General features: G+C 37.1%; 1 long non-coding RNA gene and 1 pseudogene across 1 annotated transcript in view; one reads left to right on the top strand and one right to left on the bottom strand.

Moving 5' to 3' along the window:
* The window catches only part of LOC102135541 (uncharacterized), a 229,265-nt gene that overhangs the window by 174,405 nt on the left and 33,337 nt on the right, over positions 1 to 21,523 (top strand). The gene's annotated exons all lie outside the window — the stretch shown is intronic.
* Positions 15,101 to 16,606, bottom strand: LOC102134459 (6-phosphogluconate dehydrogenase, decarboxylating pseudogene; annotated as a pseudogene).

Genomic DNA, 21,523 nt, shown 5'->3' with positions numbered 1-21,523 from the left:
ATATATATATATATATTTAACTGATATATATATCACAGTTTCGTTATATACTCATTGATTGATGGGCACTTGAGCAGGTTCCACATTTTTGCAATAGCAAATTGTGCTGCTATAAACATAGGTGTGCAGTGTCTTTTTTTTTGTAGAACGACTTATTTTCCTCTGGGTAGATACCCAGCGGTGGAATTGCTGGATCAGATGGTAATTCTACTTTTAGTTCTTTAATGAATCTCCACACTGTTTTCCATAGTGGTTTACTAGTTTATACTCTCACCAGCAGTGTAAAAGTGTTCCCTTTTCACCACATCCATGCCAACATCTATTATTTTTGATTTTTTGATTATGGCCATTCTTGCAGGAGTAAGGTGGTATCACATTGTGGTTTTGATTTGAATTTCCCTGATTATTAGTGACATTCAACATTTTTTAAATCTGTTTGTTGACCATTTGTATATCTTCTTTTGAGAATTGTCTGTTCATGTCCTTAGCCCACTTTTTGATTGGATTGTTTTTTTTTTTCTAATTTGTTTGAGTTCCTTGTAGATTCTGAATATTAGTCCTTTGTTGGATATGTAGATTGCAAAGATTTTTCCACTCTGTGGGTTGTCTGTTTATTCTGCTGATTGTTTCTTTGGCCATGCAGGAGTTTTTTAGTTTAACCAAGTCCCAGCTATTTATCTTTGTTTTTGTCACATTTGCTTTTGGGTTCTTGGTCATAAAGTCTTTGCCTAAGCCAATGTCTAGAAGGATTTTTCCAATGCCATCTTCTAGAATTTTTATAGTTTTGAGTCTTAGATTTAAGTCTTTGATCCATCTTGGGTTGATTTTTGTATAAGGTGAGAGGTGAGGATTCAGTTTCATCCATCTACATGTGGCTTGCTAATTATCCCAGCACCATTTGTTGAATAGGATGTCCTTTCTCCACCTCATGTTTTGGTTTGCTTTGTTGAAGATCAGTTGACTGTAAATATTTGACTTTACTTCTGGGTTCTCTATTATGTTCTATTCGTCTCTATGCCTGTTTTTATACCACTACCATGTTGTTTTGGTGACTATGGCCTTATAGTAGAGTTTGAAGTTGAGTAGTGTGATGCCTCCAGATTTGTTCTTTTTGCTTAGTCTTTCTTTGACTATGTGGGCTTTTTTGATTCTGTATAAATTTTAGGATTGTTTTTTCTAGTTCTGTGAAGAATGACAATGGTATTTTGATGGGAATTTCATTAATTTGTAGATTGCTTTTGGCAGTATAGTCATTTTACAAAATCGACTCTGCCCGTCCATGAGCATGGAATGTGTTTCGATTTATTTCCACTTATGATTTATTTCTGCAGTGTTTCATAGTTTTCCTTGAAGAGGTCTTTCACCTCCTTGGTTAGGTATATTCCTAAGTATTTTATTTATTTTTGCAGCTATTGTAAAAGGGATTGAGTTCTTAATGTGATTCTCAGCTTGGTTGCTGTTGGCATATAGCAGACCTACTGATTTGTGTACATTGATTTTGTATCCTGAAACTGCTGAATTCATTTACCAGTTCTAGGAGCTTTCTGAATGAGTCTTTAGGGTTTTCTATGTATACAATCATGTCATCAGCAAACAGTGACAGTTTGACTTCCTCTTTACTGATTTGGATGTACTTTATTTCTTTCTCTTGTCTGATTGCTCTGGCTGGGACTTCTAGTACTATGTTGAATAGAAGTGGTGAAAATGGGCATCCTTGTTGTGTTCCAGTTATCAGGGAATGCTTTCAACTTTTCCCCATTTAGTATAATGTTGGCTGTGGATTTGTCACAGATGTCTTTTATTGCTTTTGGGTATGTTCCTTCTTTGCAAATTTTACTGAGGGTTTTAATCATAAAGTGATGTTGGATTTTGTCAAATGCTTTTTCTGCATCTATTGAGATGATCATGTGATTTTTGGTTTTAATTCTGTTTATGTGGTGTATCACATTTATTTACTTGCATATGTTAAACTATCCCTGCATCCCTGGTATTAAACCCACTTGATAATGGTGGATTATCTTTTTAATACGCTGTTGGATTTGGTCAGCAAGTGTTTTGTTGAGGATTTTGGCATCTATATTCATTGGTTTGTATTTTTCTTTTTTTGTTATGTCCTCTCCTGGTTTTGGTATTAAAGTGATACTGGCTTCATAGAAAGATTTAGGGGGTATTCCCTCTTTCTCTGTCTTCTGGAATAGTGTCAATAGGATTGTACAAATTCTTCTTTGAATGTCTGATAGAATTCAGCTGTGAATCATCTGGTCTTGGAATTTTTTTGTTGGTAACTTTTAAATTACCATTGCAATCTTCCTGCTTGTTATTAGTCTCTTCAGAGTTTCTATTTCTTCCTGGTTTAATCTAGGAGAGTTGTATATTTACAAAAATTTATCCACCTCCTGTAGGTTTTCTAGTTTATGTGTGTAAAGGTGTTCACAGTAGCCTTGAATGATCTCTTGCATTTTTGTGTTATCGGTTGTAGTAGCTCCCATTTTGTTTCTAATTGAGCTTATTTGGATCTTCTCTCTTCTTAGTCTCACTAATGGTCTATTAATTTTATTTATCATTTCAAAGAAGCAGCCTTTTGTTTCATTTATCTTTTCTATAGTTTTTTTTGTTTGTTTCAGTTTCATTTAGTTCTGCTCTGATCTTGGTTATTTCTTTTCTTCTGCTGAGTTTGGGTTTGGTTTTGGTTTGTCCTTGTTTCTCTAGTTTTTTTGAGGTGTGATCTTAGATTGTCTATTTGTGGTCTTTCAGATTTTTTGGTGTAGGCACTTAATACTATGAACTTTCCTCTTAGCACCACTTTTGCTGTATCCCAGAGGCTTTGATAGGTTGTCTCACTATTACTATTCAGTTCAAAGAATATTTTAATTTCCATCTTGATTTCATTGTTGAACCAAAAATCATTTAGGAGCAAGTTATTCAATTTCCATGTATTTGCCTGGTTTTGATGGTTCTGTTTGGAGTTAATTTTCAATAATATTCCATGGTGGTCTGAGGGAGTACTTGCTGTAATTTTGATTTTCTTAAATTTGTTGAGACTTGTTTTGTGGCCTATCATATGGTCTATCTTGGAGAATGTTCCATGTACTGATTAATAGAATGTGTATTTTTGAGTTTTTGGGTAGAATTTTCTGTAAATATCTGTTAAGTCCATTTGTTATAGTTTAAGTTCATTGTTTCTTTGTTGACTTCCTGTCTTGATGACCTGTCTAGTGCTGTCAGTGGAGCATTAAAGTCCCCCACTATTATTATGTTGCTGTCTATCTCATCTCTTAGGTCTAGTAGTAATTGTTTTAGAAATTTGGGAGCTCCAGTGTTAGGGGCATATGTATTTAGGACTATGATATTTTCCTGTTGGACTAGTCCTTTTATCATTATATAATATCACTCTTTGTCTTTTTTAGCTGCTGTTGCTTTAAAGCCTGTTTTGTCTGATATAAGAATAGCTTTTCCTGCTCACTTTTGATGTCCATTTGCATGGAATACCTTTTTCCATCCATTTACCTTAAGTTTATGTGAGTCCTTATGTGTCAGGTGAATCTCTTGAAGACAGCAGATACTAGGTTGGTGAAATTTTAATCCATTCTGCCATTCTGTATTTTTTTAAGTGGAGCATTTAGGTTATTTACATTCAACATTAGTATTTAGATGTGAGGAACTATTCTATTCATCATGCTATTTGTTGCCTGAATAACTTGGTTTATTTTTTCCCCCTTGTGTTATTGTTTTATAGGTCCTGTGAGGTTTATGCTTTAAGGAGATTGTATTTTGGTGTATATTGAGGATTTGTTTCAAGATTTAGAGCTCCTTCTAGCAGTTCTTGTAGTACTGGCTTGGTAGTGGCAAATTCTCTCAGCATGTGTTTGTCTGAAAAAGACTATCTTTTCTTCATTTATAAAGCTTACTTTCACTGGATACAAAATTTTTGGCTGATAATTGTTTTGTTTAAGGAGGCCACAGGTAGGACCTTAATCCCTTCTAGCTTGTAGGGTTTCTGTTGGGAAATCTGCTGTTAATCTGATAGGTTTTCCTTTATAGGTTACCTCATGCTTTGGCCTCATAGCTCTTAAGATTATTTTTTTCATCTTGACTTTAGATAACATGATGACTATGTGCCTGGGCAATGACTTTTTGCAATTAATTTCCCAGATGTTCTTTGAGCTTCTTGTATTTGGATGTCTAGATCTCTAGCAAGGCTGGGGAAGTTTTTCTTGATTATTCCAAATATGTTTTCCAAACATTTAGATTTCTCTTCTTCCTCAGGAACACCAGTTATTCTTAGATTTGGTTGTTTAATATAATCTCAAACTTCCTGGAAGCTTCACTTATTTTTTAAAATTCTTTTTGCTTTGTCTTTGTTAAGGATTAAGTTCATTCAAAAGCCTTGTCTTTGAGCTCTGAAGTTCTTTCTCCTACTTGTTCAATACTATTGCTGAGCCTTTCCAGTGCATTTTGCATTTCTCTAAGTGTGTCCTTCATTTCCAGAAGTTGAAATTTTTTAAAATTTAACGTTATCTATTTCACTGGAGATTTTTTCATTCATGTCCTATATCATGTTTTTGATTTCTTTGAGTTGGACTTTACCTTTCTCTGGTGCCTTCTTGAATAGCTTAGTAGTCAACCTTCTGAATTCTTTTTCTGGCAATTCAGAGAGATTTCGTCTGGGGTTGGAACCATTGTTGGTGAGCTAGTGTGATCATTTGGGGATATTAAAGAACCTTGTTTTGTCATATTACCAGATTTGTTTATCTGGTTTCTTCTCATTTGAGTAGACTATGTCAGAGGGAAGATCTGGGACTCAAGGGCTACTATTCAAATTCTTTTGTCCCACAGAGTGCTCCCTTAATGTGATGCTCTCCACTTTTCCCTAGGGATGGGGTTTCTGAGACCCAAACTGCAGTGATTGTTATTTCTCTTCTGGATCTAGCCACCCAGCAGAGCTACCAGGCTCTGGGCTAATACTGGCTAAGTCTGCAAAAAGTCCTGTGGTATGATCTGTTTTTAGGTCTCTCAGCCATGGATACCAGCACCTGTTGTGGTGGAAGTAGCAGGGTTGTGAAGTGGACTCCTTGAGGGTCTTGGTTGTATTTTTGGTTTTGTACTGGTTTTATGTTGGTTAGCCTCCAGGCAGGAGGTGGAGCTTTTAAGAGCACATCAACTGCAGTTATATAGGGAGAATATAAGCTTGCCCTAGGGTGGAGTTTGGATAAGTATTCAGATTTCTCAGGCAGTAGGCAGGGTCATAAAGCTCCCAAGGGATTATGTCCTTTGCCTTTGGAGTTACTCAGCAGTCCTATGTAGCCTACAGTGGCCAGTGGCAATCCTCCTCCTTCAAAGGGTCTGTGGATTCTCTTGGCTTTCCTGGTATGTTCCTGCAGTAGTTCTTGAGGCAAAAGTTCATGATGTGGGTCTCTGTCATGACGCTACTCTTTCTGTCTTAGTGGGAGTTGCAAGTCAGTCCTCCCTCCTATCTGCCATTTTCCTTTTTCTTACATATTAGTTTTAGTAGTGCTTTTGTAGATTGCTTAGGATATTCTGCATAAACAGTCATCACCTACAGGTAGAAAAAGTTTTACATTTTTTCAAATCTGTATTTTTTTTTAATTTTTTTTTTTTTTTGCCTTTTATTACATTGTTAAGGGCCTCCAAAAGACTTGTGAGTAAAAGAGATGAAAAGGGTCATTATTGGCTTATTTCCAATATTAGGGGGAATGTAATCAATATTTTTCATTAAGTACAATGCTACCCGTAAGATTTTATAGATATTCTTTAACAAATTGAAGTTTCCTTCCAAATATTTTTAGACCAGCCCAGAAGGACAATTTTTAAAATTATTTTTCATTCTTTTATTAATTTTAGATGAAGGTCTTGGTATGTTGCCTAGGTTGAACTCAAACTCCTGGGCTTAAGCGATCCTCCCACCTCAGCCTCCAAGTAACTAGGACTACAGGTATACATCACTGTGCCCAAGTTTCTTCTAGTTTTAGTCTGTTGAGAGTTTTGACGTGGATAAATGATGAGTTTTGTCAATATTTTTCTGCTTCTAATGAAAGAATCATATGGTTTTTATCATTTTTTGAAAACATGAAGAATTATATTGATTTTAGAATGTCATATAATCTTACATTTCTTGGATAAATCCTCCTTGTAATTGTTCTTTACATATATATTGATGTATTTGATTTGCTAATATTTTAGTTAAGGAAATTAAGGCTATCTTTATTACAGATATGATGCATAGGCTGGGTGCGGTGGCCCATGCCTGTAATCCCAGCACTTTGGGAGGCCAAGGCAGGCAGATCACCTGAGGTCAGGAGTTCAAGACCATCCTGGCCAACATGGAGAAACCCCGTCTGTACTAAAAATACAAAAATTAGCGGGGCATGGTGGCACACGCCTGTCATCCCAGTTACTTGGGAGGCTGAGGCAGGAGAGTCACTTGAACCCAGAAGGCAGAGGTTGCAGTGAGCCAAGATCACCCCAATGCACTCCAGCCTGGATGACAGAGCAAGACTCCATCTCAAAAAAAAAAAAAAAGAAAAGAATTATGATGCATAATTTTTAAAAAAAGTCTTTGTCAGTTTAAGGATTAAGATTGTGCTATTATCATAAAATGAATTGATATCATTCCTGCTCTCTCTTTTCTGAAATAATGTGTTTAAGAATGTTGTTATTTCTTCCTTAAATATTTGTTAGAATTCATCAGTGAAACCACATGGGCCTGGAATAGTCTCTGAAGAAAGAGTTCAGTAATGATATTAGTTTTCCTTAATAGATATAGGACACTTCAGATTTTTATCTTGTGTCAGTTTTTGTACATTTTGTTGTTCAAAAAATGTGTTCATTTCATCAGAATTGGTCAATTTGTTGGCATAAAATTGTTAATAATATTCCCTCATTATGCTATCCTATTATCTATCCCAAGATAGAATGTCTATTCTATCTTAGTAATAACCACTCTTTTGTTCTCAACAGTGACATTCATTATTTGTTTTTTCTTAAGTTAGTATAGCTAGGGTTTATAAATCTTTCTGAACTTTTCGAAGAAATAACTTTTGGCTATGTTTTTCTATCATATTTCTCTTTCATTGATTTCTGCTCTTAACTTTATTATTTTCTTCCTTCTGTATACTCTTCTTGTGCTTTTCTCTTTTTATAATTTCTCAAAAGGGATCTTCAGTCATTTATTTTAGACCTTTCTTTTATTGTAATAGAATTATTTAAAGCCATATATTTCTCTATAAGTACTAGTTTAGTTGCATTCTACATATTTTGATATGTTGTATTTGTTAGTTGTTTTTCAATTCAAAGTATATTCTAATTCTTATTATCAGTTTTTTGTCCTCTAGCTTATTTAGCATTGTATTAATTTTTATATTTTAGGATGTTTTCTAGACACATTATTGTTTTCTAATTAATTTTCCTTTGTGGTGAGAGAACATCCTCTGTATAATTTCAATCCTCTTGAAATTTACTAGACTTATTTTGTACCCCAGAATATAGTTCCTTTATGAACATACCATGTGTACTTGAAACGAATGTGTATTCAGCTGATTCTGGATGTTCTGTTCTGTAAATGGCAATTAGAATAAAATGATTAATAATGTTGTTCAACTCTCTTATATGTTTGCTGAGTGTCTGTTTGGTTGTTCTATTACTTGCTGAGAGTGGGATTTGAAGTCTCCAACTATGTTCATGGAGTTATTTCTCTTTTTAATTTTGTCAATCTTTGTTTCATGTATTTTGTTGCCTTGCTATTAGATGCATACACATTTATAATTGTTATATCTTCCTGATGGATTGACAATTTTATCAGATCAAACTTCCTTATTTATCTCTGATAACACTTTTTGTCTTAAAGTCTACTTGATATTAAATAGCCACTTCAGCCTTTCTGTTTGCATGCCATCTCTGTTTCCATTTAATTTCAACCTATCTACATCTTCATATTTAAAATTCATCTCATATGGACATAAAATAGTTGAGCCTTGCTTTGTTTTTAATTAATTCTAAAAATGTCTGCCTTTTTTTTTTTTTTTTTTTTTTGAGACGGAGTCTCACAGTGTCCCAGGCTGGAGTGCAGTGGCGCAATCTCGGCTCACTGCAAGCTCTGCCTCCTGGATTCACGCCATTCTCCTGCCTCAGTCTCCCGAGTAGCTGGGACTACAGGCGCCCGCCACCACACCCGGCAAATTTTTTATATTTTTAGTAGAGATGGGGTTTCACCGCGTTAGCCAGGAAAATTTCTGCCTTTCAACTGGAGTTAAAAGGATTGGAGTGCATGGGTACACTATCCATACAACTGGACTGTATGAATTTTTAATATTTAATGTAATTATTGACAGGGTTAATTAGGTCTGCCGTTTTATTATTTGTTTTCTGTATGTCAATCTCTATATATTTTTCTTTCCTTTGTTTCTTCTTTCCTTTTATCTTTTAGCTTATTTGAATAATTTTTAGAATTGTATTTTAATTTACCCATTGCTTTTTAGCTATATCTCCTTGCATTAAATCTTAGGGGTTGCTGTAAGAATTAAAATATACATCCCTAACTTTTCATAGCATAGTTAAAATAAATATTATGCCAATTCACGTTAATGTAACAATTTTTATAGCAATGGGGGATATTTCATTTATTGTCACCTTAGTCTTTTATGCTATAATTTTCATGTATATTACATATATCTATATCTATCGTACTAAATCCCATAAGACCATATTTTAATATTTGCTTTAAACAGTCATATGTATTTTAAAGAAACTAGAGGAAACACTGGTTTTTAAAATGTATCCACATATTTGCCTATATAGCCCATCAGTTGCTGAGTCCTTTTGGATCTTTCTTTTTAAGTGTGACTTTATTTTTCTTTTTACTCCTATCGTCTTATTTGTCCCTACAATAACCTCATGACTAGACCATGCTTCTTAACTAATCACTATTCCTTCAGACTTTTTTGTTTTTGTTTTTTTGAGACAGGATCTCTGTCATTCAGGTTGGAGTGTAGTGGCATGATCAAGACTGACTGCAGGCTCAACCTCCGGTGCTCAAGTGATTCTGCCACTTTAGCCTCCTGAGTAGCTGGGACTACCGGTGCACAGCACCATGCTCAGCTAATTTTTATATTTTCTGTAGAGTCAGGATTTTGACTATGTTGCCCAGGCTGGTCTGGAACTCCTGAGCTCAAGCGATCCACCCATCTCAGTCTCCCAAAGTGCTGTGATTAGAGGTGTGAGCCATGACACCCAGCCCACCTCCTTCAGATTTTCTATTATCAACTCCTCTTTCCCAAACATTGTGAAGGGGAAGGGGGAAAAAAGGAAATGCAATGAAGAGTCCCTGAGTCCCTGAGAGTCAACATGTATAAGTTACCTCAATAAATTACCAGAAAATAGAGCCTATCTTAGACAGTTTTATATTCTATGCATTGTCTTGCACTAGGCCTTTCACAAAGAAGGCGCTCGATGAATATTTATTAGATTGTTGAATGAACAAAGAGGCTCTTTTATTCTTACCCATAATGAGGGAGAACCTGTGTTGCTGAGACAAAGTTATCACTCTGCAAACTGATAATGACAACTAACAAGAGATGCAGTTAATGATGCATTATTGCTTGTCAGTGAAAACACATAAGTAACAAACAAACAAATCTCTTTTACTTTGTGCATAAAATAAAGAATGATTATAGCCAGTTAAGAGAATCCTATTGGAAAGGGGACGAAAAATTATGAATTGTCCAGAAATTAGTCCATCATATCATACCGTACCAATTACAAGGCAGTTTAATTTCAGAATGAAAAGAGCTGAAAAAACCTATATTTAAGACATTAAATGTATCACCTAGTATTATTGCCATAAACATCACATCAGCTTATGAATGCCTCCAAGTACTAGTTTTATTTTCTAAAAGATGCAGACTGAGATGCTACCTAGTATTTCCTTTCTTTTTCATTTTCCTTTCCTGCTTTTCATGTTCTTGTTATGGAAGCTGGTACATTTTATGCTCATTCATCTGCTAAACTTGTAAATTGACAGATTTCTTAAAATGACAAATAGGAAGGGGTCTCAGGTTAATTCAACAGCTGGATTTCTATAATAACTCTAACCTGCTAGGGAAAATGAGCTATGTGACACTAAAGAGAAAAGGAGCACAGTTTAATTAAAACTGGCTCAGGATGGAAACTTTAATGAATTGCAGTTCCAGAGCATAACAGAACTCAGGACCCAAATTTCCTAAGGGAACTGTCAATAATAAAGATGCAGTTACCTGAACTGACTGCTCACAAGAGCAAACTTGTTTTGATAATGCCACGTGCTGTTTCCCAGGGCATAATGATTTGGCAGAGAAATAACCTGGCAGACTGCACTGAAAATAGCTGCATTATAATTACATTGTTACTTTCTACACATCTGATAATGAGGTAATACTTGATCTGCAAAAATTAATCATGCATCTAGAGAGTTCTATGTCAAATGTCACATGCATGAAATTTCTACTCAGTAGATACAACCTAGTCACAAACACTTCTTGGTAGCTGAGTTCAAAATTCAATTTTGGATATAAGAAACCAAATTTGCCATTTAGTCTACATTGCTATTCTTATTAGATCAAAAAGGAAACTTTTAATCTCCTGAAAGGGCATGCTCACATGCTGACCCCACTGTGTCCTGAATGGATTTGAGGGGTGACTAGAGGTTGTGTGATTCTTCAGGAACTCTTGCCAGAGTCCAGTTGCATTTATACTGTTAATCAAATCCCCTATGTCAGTTTCATACTGCTACCCTAGCAAATTACAACACACTTAGTAGTATAACACACAAGTTTAACATTTTGTAACTATGGAGGTCAGAAGTAAAAAAAATGGGTCCACAAGGCTGCCTAGGAGGTGATAGGTAACAATCCATTTTCTGGCCTATTACAGTTTTTAGAGGCTACCTCCACTCCTTGGTTCAAGGCCCCTTCTTCTGTCTTCCAAGTCAGCAGGGTAGCATCTTCTTTCCTCTCTGAACTCTGTTTCCGGCTCCATATCTTCTTTCCATGTCTCTGACCTACCTATTTCTCTGTTACAAGAACCCTTGTGAATACCCAGATAATTCAGGATAATCTCCCCATCTGAAGATACTTAACTTAATCACATCTACAGTGTCTCTTTAACCATGTATGTAACATATTCCCAGGCTGTGGGGATTTTGGATGTGGATATCTTTGGGAGGGCTGTTATTCAGCCTACCACACCTCCCAAATAGTCAAGGGCCTCTAGAGAAAGAAAAATTAGAAAAACAGAGAGACATTTATTATGATTTGGCTGACATGATTATGGAGGCTGAGAAGTCTCAGATCTGCAGCCCCCAGTACAAGATCCCCGGTAAGCTGGGACCCAGGAGAGTTGATAGTGTAGTTCCAGCCTAAGTCCAAAGGTCTGAGAACCAGGAGAGCCAGTAGTGTAAGTTCCAGTCTTAAAGCTGGCAGTATTGAGACTCAAGGGTCTATTTTTCATTTCGAGTCCAAAACCAGGAAAAGACCAAGGTTTCAGCTCATGCAGTCAGGCAGGAGATGTTCCCTCTTATTCAGTCTTTTTGTTCTATTGAGTTCTTTAACTGATTGGATGAGACCTACCCGCATTAGAAAAAGCAATCTGCTTTACTCAGTCTGCTAATTCAAATGTTAATCTCATTCAGAAACACCTTCACAGACATGCCCAGAATAATGTTGAACCAAATATCTGGGCATCCTATGCCCTAATCAAGTTGACCCATAACATTAACCATCACAAGGGCAAAAAGATTTGCAGTAGTAATTGGCTACCTTTAGGTACCAAGTTTCAGTAATTCTTGCCACTTTCCTGATGCTGGGATAGCTATATCTAGTGTATTGTGCTCAGCTATGAGTTTTACAAAAAAACCCACAGAGTGGCTTATATCAATTAAGGAATGTTTCTGCCTCATACAAGAGGACTCCAAGCACAGGCAGTCCATACTTTCTCATTTTCTCTTCTTTTCCTCCCTTCTCTTCCATCCTTAGGGGTGGCTGATGCACCTCAGGTATCCCTCCAGGATTTCAGGCAGGAAGAAGAACAGAAGGGGAAGCAGCAATAGTCTTTCACTTATATCCCATTCACCAGAACCGAGTAACAAGACCACCTGGGGCTTCCAGGGATTCAGGGATATAAGAAGGATTTCACTTTCTTGGTTTTGCAGGGCAGGAAAGCAAACATGAAAGGAGAAAGTCAGCAACTCAAGTATCTTCTACAACAACCAAGAATTCTAAGCCTTAAACGTCCCTCCTTATCACTCAGTGACTGAATAAGACCAACTGTCTTATAGTTTAAAAACATGTCCCTTTGCTCACCTAATTTTTCATCAGAATTCCCAATAGGCAAATAAAAATAACCACAGTGTGTTTATGCATCACCAAAATCAGAAAGATTTAAAAAATAAAATAGTTTAAACAGACCCAAGTAATAGTTATGATTGTAGTTTTCTTCTAAGCAAATTGATTTTTTAAAATTGATTTTTTAAAAAAATTAAAGTGACTGAATTAAGTTATCACTCTTTAGGACAGTCTCTGGTGTGTTGGTGTGTAGGTGCACATCACGTCTTCATCATAATGGCCGTAGATCCAGGGCAGCCATTGAGCCCTACATGTCCATGGCTCCTGTCTCCTGTTGATAGGTTTGGTGAAACCCTATTCTCCAATGTGTACCGCTCCTTGGCCAGAGTTGACTCATCTAGTAATGGACAACTGATGAAAATAGTCAGTTTTTTTGCCTAGGAATTTTAAAATTGGAACAGAAAGAGTACATTTAGTTTCTTCCTGAATGACTGAATTCTAACACACAGAATCAGGGAGCTACTGTTCTCCATGTTTTGTATGTTGACTGGGATTAGAGAAAGCTAGTCCTCAGAGAAAGAAAACAATGAAATTGAAGATCAGAATGGAGCATGGACAAAACCTGGATCATTCTAGATTATTCTTGGAGCCCAGCCACATTTCTGGGCTTGGTTTGGTTACTGACCTTTAGTCATTATGAGAATGCTGGGGTTAGTTCAATGTAATGCTCTGCTATTTATAATTAGATATAACTCTATAAAATGTAGGATTATTGCCTATGCATAAAAATTATGTCTGTAAAAGGGCCAAGCACTGTGGCTCACACCTGTAATTCCAGCACTTTGGGAGGCCAAGGCGGGCGGATCACCTGAGGTCAGGAGTTTAAGACCAGTCTGGCCAACATGGTGAAACCCCATCTCTACAAAAAATACAAAAATTAGCCGGGCACAGTGGCGGGCACCTATAGCCCCAGCCACTAGGGAGACTGAGGCAGGAGAATCGCTTGAACCCAGGAGGCAGAGGTTGCAGTGAGCTGAGATTGCACCACTGCACTCCAGCCTGGGTGACAGAGTGAGACCCTGTCTCAAATAATAATAATAATAATAATAAAATAAACCATAACCATTGCTTGCATTAAGTATTTCTAAACTTCAATTAGTAAACAATGGTGAGTAAAAGTAAGCCTAGGATTATAAAGCCTTTTTGTTTTTGTAAAACCGAGGTCGCGCCATTGCACTCCAGCCTGGGCAACAGAGTAACACTCCATCTCAAAAAAAAAAAAAAAAAAAAAAGAAAAAAAAATTCTATAAAAGGATTACTTCTGTTATAACAGAGGAAATTACTTTGATTAACTGAAAGGCATAATTAAAACCTCTGGCCTATAATTAATCAAATTGTAGTCTCATTTCTTCATCAATTTCTAATGCATCATACAGTGTATCTAAATATGATAAGGTATTTGAAATAGCAATAGTAAAATTCAGAATATATTCATAAAATCTAGAGGAGTGCCATACATCAAGAAGGAAACATGAAATATTTTACAGAAATTAAATGTGTTAATTTTACACTTAATTTAAAACCTCTGGGATAGACTAGAGAGAACTTTTGTATAATATAGAGAGATTACTACGGGAAGGTTTGGTTTCCGTTTTGCTAAATTTGAAAATTAAGATATGCCATATTTATATTTCTTACAGGAAACCATCTTTTAATATTTGATGCAAAAATAATTTTATCAGCCTTACTTTTAATATCTAATTTTAAGATGCTGAAATCTGACAGTTCTGATACTAATTATGTCTTATTTAAAATATAGCTATACTATAAAGCACTAAATCCTGGGTCTGCAGTGGTGAGAGATTGTACCGTGTAACATATTACACTGCTAATTCATAACGTTTCTTTGTAAAACTGCAAGCAGGGCCATCTCAAACATCTTGTTAATGAGCCTTTTCCTGCCTCCCCTGGGAATGCAGATGGGGTTTGCTTCTAGCCCTTCTGGAGGCAAATAAAGAAATAGAACTGACTAGGTTATAAACCCAGATGAAATCCTCATATGAGAAAATTCTCATTTGTGCCATCTGTTTGGGCTGAACTGGAGATGAAATATAAGGTGTCATTGCCACAATCCCTAGAGGACTGTCACCAAGTGATCTTCCTTCAAATTTGCCTTCAACTTATCACAAGCTGCTTTAATTCCTTTCCAGTATGTTCACCATAATGTCATCAGCCTTCAGTTTCCCCTTGGTTTTTAAATGCGTCTGTGACACAGCTGACCAGCTCTTTTCTTGAAATGCGTATCTCTGCCATGAAACTTTCTCGACACCCTTTCAGAATTTTGTCTTTCTTTTTTTTTAATAAAATGTAGCTTTTATTGAGTAAAGGAAAAAAGGAATTCAGCTACATGATAGAAAGATTCCAGTTTGATCAAATTGTAACAAGTCTTCCTATTTGCATGAGAGGAGCCTCACTAGTCCACAGGGAGCTCTTGGGAACGATTGCTTCAATGGGTTGGTTCTCACTCTGGCGCACATTATCAGCTCCCGGTCAGTCCCAAGAGGCAAGGGTGGAGGGCATGATGGTTCTCACAGAGCTACTTTATAAATAAATTCTATGTGACTTTTCCGGGAGTCTCTTACATTCTTTTATTTTAAAAGATCTGAGCAGAAAATAGAACAGAGGACCATTAAGTGGTGTTGTGTGGTTGTGTGATACATGAAACGGCCTGGTCTATGGAATTGTGACGGGTAACAGAAACAGCATGATTAGGCATTATGTGAAGAGCATGACACACTGCCACCATGGCCTGTCCAACTGGTGTGAGTAAACCATCGCTGTTTTTCTAAGCATTGATAGGCGTGAGCCCCAACGTAATCCCGCTTAGTCTGGATGAGGTTGGCTGGGAGCATCTCGTGTCTGTATCCATCACAGAAGGAGACAGCAGTGTTGAAACAGGGCATGGGAATGCTGGCTCAGATCCTGGTGCTGACCACCTGCTACCAGCGGTCCTGGCAGTTTTCAACAGCCAACTTAAAGAAGTCGTCTAATAATAGGTTCTTAAGTTCCGGGTGTTGATGAAATGCATCCTTTATCTTTCCTAGAAATACACTTCTGATGATGCAGCCTCTCTCCTCCACATCAGGACAATATGACCATAATTGAGGGTCCAGCCAAATTCACTGGTTGCCTGTCTTAGCAGTATAAAGCCTTGAGCATAAGAGATGATCTTGGAAGCATAGCGGTCATTCCGAATGTCTTCCAGGAATGATTTCTTATCACCATCAAACTAATTCTTTTGGGGACCCTTCAGCTTTTTGCTAACTTGAATTCTTTCATCCTTCAGAGAGGATAAGCACTGAACAAAGACAGCTTTTCCATTGAGGGTGACAGGAATGCCATCTTCCAGGGTGGAGATGGTGATCCACTTCCTGGTGCCCTTCTGTCCCGCGCTGTCCCTGATCTTTGGCAGCAGGTATTTGCCATCAGTATCTTAGAATATTGGCTGTGATTTCAATCAAGAATGAATGGGGCTCTGTCTTATTCTAGTCCTCAAAGGCCTCTGTCTTCTTATTTTGATTTCAATCAAGAATGAGTCAAGCTCTGTCTTATTCCAATCCTCAGAATCCTATGCTATCTTGTTTTGCTCCATGCCCAGCACCTGTTTCATCAGGTGGTAAGCCCCACTGATCAGCTGCATAGCCCCATACTCTATCCTATTGTACACCATCTTTACAAAGTGGCCTGCCCCCTCCTCTCCCACCCAGTCAGAGAAAAGTTCTTCAGTTTTCTTTTGCAGTGATGCCTTGGAAGATTGTCTTGATAGGGGCCAACTTCTTTGTTCCCTCGTGGCATGAGTTATAGGCCATACGGGATCCTTTTCCTCCAGCACTAACTTTGCTCTCCACAGATAAAATTTCCTTGGCCTTGTGGTCTCTACATCGTCTTGTGGCATCCCTATATTTGGAATTGCCTCCATCAATGATATTGTCACCAGTGTGTAACAATGATACTAATTTTTTCACAAAATCATCAACAGCTTGACCAGCCTTCACAAGAAAGATGATATGCCTGTGGCTTTTTCAGCTTGGAGACCATCTTCTTCAAGGACTGAACAACATCTTTGGTCCCCTCTGCCTTGTTGCCAAGGAATCATCAACTTTGGAGACTGTACTATTAAAAGCAAAAGCCACAAAGCCATGGTCATTCATGCACAAAATTAAGGTCTGGCCCATGACAGCCAGTCCAATCAGTGTTATGCCAGCTTGGGCCATGGCGGAAGCATCAGACAGAGTAGAACTGGAGTGGGCAAAGTGCGGAGGGCTCACGGCTCACAGGCAAGTGAAGGATATACCAGCTGCCGGAGTTTTGTCTCTTTAGATGCCTCTTTTTCCTCCCCCACCTGCTAAATAGAAATATTTTTGAAACTTTTATCCTTAGCCATTTATAGAAGCTTAATCTCTGTACTTTCTCCCACAAAGAACACATCTACTTCTTCAGTGTCGGTGACATCTTTGTGCCAATTCCCAAATCCTCCCATAAGTATTTTTCTTCTATTCTCTGACCAGCCACCTTGACACTTCCAACTGGATTGGCCGTTCAAATTTAAAAAACTGCAAACCTCACATATCTTTGAGCCCCAAAGCATTTATCTTTATGTCTTTCCTATTACTATTAATAGCAATGCTATATTCACAGTCTCATAGGTTTCAAAAGGGAAATAGCTTTTGATTTTGCCTTCTCTTTCTCTTCTCCTAGTTCTGGTTAGTCTTTCTTTGTAATTTTGTCCCCGTTTGTTTATTCCTGTTTATTCCAGTTTTTTGCCACCATTATGTGGCCTTCATAACATTACATTTAGACTATGGCAATTGTTAGGGGATGTCCCTATGTTTCATGACTGTTCACTGCTGCCAGCGAGGCTGAAGCTGCAGTTGTACCTTGGTTACCATGGCACTGCTCCATAACCCAGCCACTATAAAGCAGATGCACTATAAAGACTTTCCAAGTTCAAGAAATGAATCCCAGGAGATTTTCCCTTGACTAAATCCCGTGCTTACTTTAGCATAACACTTTGGAGGCCAGATTCAATGGGAGAAAACAATAGAGAGAACTTCTTGATGTTGCTGGCCTTCTGCAAGGCAGAGGCTTTGCTGCCTTCTTGCAACTTGACCATAAATCAGACTAAATGTTTTTCAGTGGATAGGGGGTGGTTCTAATGGGATGAAGACACAAGTTGCTTAATAGTCTTTAGAGATAGTCCATTACTTTTTGCTTTTCTGTCTACCGAAGTCTTCAAATAACACTTATTGGAGAGCTTTGGTGGGTAGGTAATGATTATTTGTAAGATGAACAGATTACTGTAAGATTATTTATAAGATTATTAATAAGTACTATAATATTTATATTTATTACTTATAATAAATAACATATTACTAAATATATATGGCTGGGTGCGTAGCTCACTCCTGTAATCCCAGCACTTTGGGAGACCGAGGCAGGCGGATCACTTCAGGTCAGGAGTTCAAGACCAGCCTGGCCAACATGGTGAAACCCCGTCACTACTAAAAATACAAAAATTAGCTAGGTGTGGTGACACACACCTGTAATTGCAGTTACTCAGGAGGCTAAGGCAGGAGAATCACTTGAACCCGGGAGGTGGAAGTTCTAGTGAGTTGAGATCACACCACTGCACTCTAGCCTGGGCAAAAGAGTGAGACACTGTCTCAAAAAATACGTGTGTGTGTGTGTGTGTGTGTGTATATATATATATAAATATATAATATATAAGAAATACTCAGGCCGGGCACGGTGGCTGAAGCCTGTAATCCCAGCACTTTGGGAAGCCGAGACGGGCGGATCACGAGGACAGAAGATCGAGACCATCCTGGCTAACACGGTGAAACCCCGTCTCTACTAAAAAATACAAAAAACTAGCCAGGCGAGGTGGCGGACGCCTGTAGTCCCAGCTACTCGGGAGGCTGAGGCAGGAGAATGGCGTAAACCCAGGAGGTGGAGCTTGCAGTGAGCTGAGATCCGGCCACTGCACTCCAGCCTGGGCGACAGAGCGAGACTCCGTCTCAAAAAAAAAAAAAAAAAAAAAAAAAAAAAAGAAATACTCATTATTTATGAGATTAGTTTTAAGATGAATAATAAAGAAAGCTTTGCATTCCCTTCTTCTGTTCTTTGTACTATCTGTATTGGATAAGAATAACTCATCAGATTGTTCTTAACCTACCAAATAAAACAGGCATTGGCACATCTTATTAATAGAAACAATCACTTATTGAATATGTTCTAAAGTTATCACTGTGGAACATGCCCTTCTGAAATTAAACAGAGCTAAACAATTTCTGGTATTACTTTGGTTTACACACTTAATCCTATAGCTTTCTGTCTGATAAACCTCCTTCTCTATTTTCTAATTCTATGGTTTGTCGAGGAAAAGGAAGTTAAGCCCTAATTATTGAATTAGCTTATACGTTTTTATTTAGGAAACAGACACATTTACTAAGAACATGCTAATTATGGGTACTACCATGTGAGATGTAAATAGCAGCTCCATTAATTCAGAAGTTTTACTATTTCTTTCATGCAATAGTAAAATTTATTGTTTTTTCAAAATTCTATTTAAGACCCTGTTTCCCCTGGTCAGATGAATATAACTAATCATTTTAACATTTTTGAAAAGCACACTAATTAGCAAAGTAAAGCTTAGGCTTAAAATCTAAACTAGGAGAATTTCTCTTTTCCATTGTAAAATAACTTTTAAAAAAATTGTATAAATGACTGAAGTACAAATGCAGTTCTGTTACATGTATAGGTTGTGTAGTGGTTAATTCAAAGCTTTAGGGTATCCATCACCCAGATAATGTACATCATATCCACTAATTACTCATTATCCCCCCTCGTAAAATAACCTTCCCTATATTTGATTATTTGAAAAATCTGAATGTATCTTACAATCAATGTCAAATGAAATTTGCCACCACCAGGGAGAAGGTAAGTTGATAAGTAGTTGTCAATGACTAAACACATACAAATTTAACAGATGTACAGGCTATTGATCATCCAATTGTCACCTCAATAAGAGCCTACATGAATAACATCACATTCTGATAAAGTTTTAGTGAACTGCATATCCCTGTCACTTAAAACTGTTTCTAAAATAAATATTATGTTGCAGTCTTAAAGTTATTTTATATTAGGAAGGCTATCTGTTTTAGTTCAGGTGACATATTGAAAGGCTGCAGAAAATTTGGGAGAATAGGTGGAGAATTTCCTAAGATAGCAGAGGTTAATACAGCCAATGTAAGCATCATAAAAGGCACCCACAGCATCAAATGTCTATTTGTTGAAAGGTCGCAGCTGGCTTATAAGACAAACTACCTCCCCGTGGTATATCATTTAATTACCAGAAATAAAACTACAAATTTGGCTAAGTTGACAGTTCAAATGAATCCCTGGTACTGTTTAGGATGTCTCATGGTTGTGAGTAAGCCTGTGAATAGTGGAGTGGAATGCCACTTGATGTTGCACATGACTGCCAAGGGCCAGCAGTGACTTAGAACAATCTTTACATCCTAAATGTTAAGAAGGCTTAGACCAATCTTTCTCAATGTATGTTGGTGGGCTACATTAGAACTAGCTGAGATGCTTGTTTAGAATTGATTGCATCCCTGGGGTCTCCTGCTCCTCAAGGTCATAATATGGAAGGTAGGAGGCAGGAATGTGCATTTTAACATTTGAAGGCTGTCATCCTTAAACTCCTGTGAGTAGTCCCGAAAAATAAAGTGGAATGCAAATATATGTACCATTTATGGTTTATTAAGCTAAAAAGAATACTTTTGAACATTTAATATATATTTTAAGTAAAAAAAAAAAAGCTGTTGTTGTGAATCTTACCATCAATGAAGGGTATTTTGCAATTAAAGAACTGTAATATTTTAACAATAGTGAGCTTACAAGTCTTAAAAAAGAAGGATGACTGATATGGCTATGACCCATATACATGCTCTAAACTAAGCCACCCTAGTCAACACTAACATGAGGTCCAAGGTGCAGCCTGTGGTTAGGAACTGGGAAAACAGTTCATTTGTTTGAGGATGTGGTCAAAGTCACCTAAGTTTTGCCAAATTTTTAAACATTGCTTAGGAAAAAACTTCATAGTGAGAACAGAGTAGGATAAATGTAATCACTCAGGCAACTGCTTGGCAGAGTAAGTATGGGTAAAATGCTCTCAACCAGGATGATTTTACACCTCAGAAGACATTTTTGGTTGTCACACTGGTGTGAAGGAGAGAGGAGATACTGGTAGCCAGAAATACTGCTAAACATCTTTCAATGCACAAAAGAAGCCCCAACAACAAAGAATTACCTGGTCCAAAATGTCAGTGGTGTCAAGGTTGAAAATCTCTATTCTTGAGAATAACCTTCTGTAACCACCAGATTTTCAGGGTGATTCTGGACAAAGAAATAGAATAGAAGCCCAAGAGTACAATGTCTGTTTTCTTTCAACAACAGAACAAAGCCATCAGTTAGAAGAATACAGTAGAGAAGAACCAAAGTCCTGACCATTATGCCTAAAACATTCTTTTGTCTCATAAACTGAAAAAGTCGCAGATTGGCCAGTGATATTCACAAAAGGGCAACATGTCAGTTTGAAAACTGAGATTCATTAAAGAAAATTCAGCAGGAGACAGATGAGACAAAAACAACAACAAAATGATGAAATGTCAAAAAGAGAGAGGATGGAAAGCCATGATAGAAACAGCAAAAATTACAATAAAGACATAAGTAGCTGCTTTGCTTATATAGAATAACGTGTACACTAAGGGCTCAAAATAGAAATGAAACAACAACATGAATAACAGCTACTGTCATATTCTATATTACTTAATTTAATCCTGACAATATCACTATTGGATGGATACCAATGTGCCTGTTTTCAAAATGAGAAAACTAAGGTATTGAAACTGAACCCCTTCCTTAAATCATATACAAAAATCAATTCAAGATAAAGACCTAAGTGTAAAACCTAAAACTGTAAAAACTCTGAAAGATAACCTAGGAAATGCCATTCTGAACATAGGCTCTGCAAAGACTTTTTGACAAAAACGCCAAAAGCAATTGCAACAAAAACAAAAATTGACAAGTGGGACCCAATTAAACTAAAGAGCTTCTCCACAGCAAAA

Source organism: Macaca fascicularis, chromosome 11 (genome assembly GCF_037993035.2).
Source record: "Macaca fascicularis isolate 582-1 chromosome 11, T2T-MFA8v1.1".
Taxonomy (NCBI): Eukaryota; Metazoa; Chordata; class Mammalia; order Primates; family Cercopithecidae; genus Macaca; species Macaca fascicularis.
Note: the sequence above shows the minus strand (reverse complement) of the source record. Positions and strands in the feature narration are given on the sequence as shown.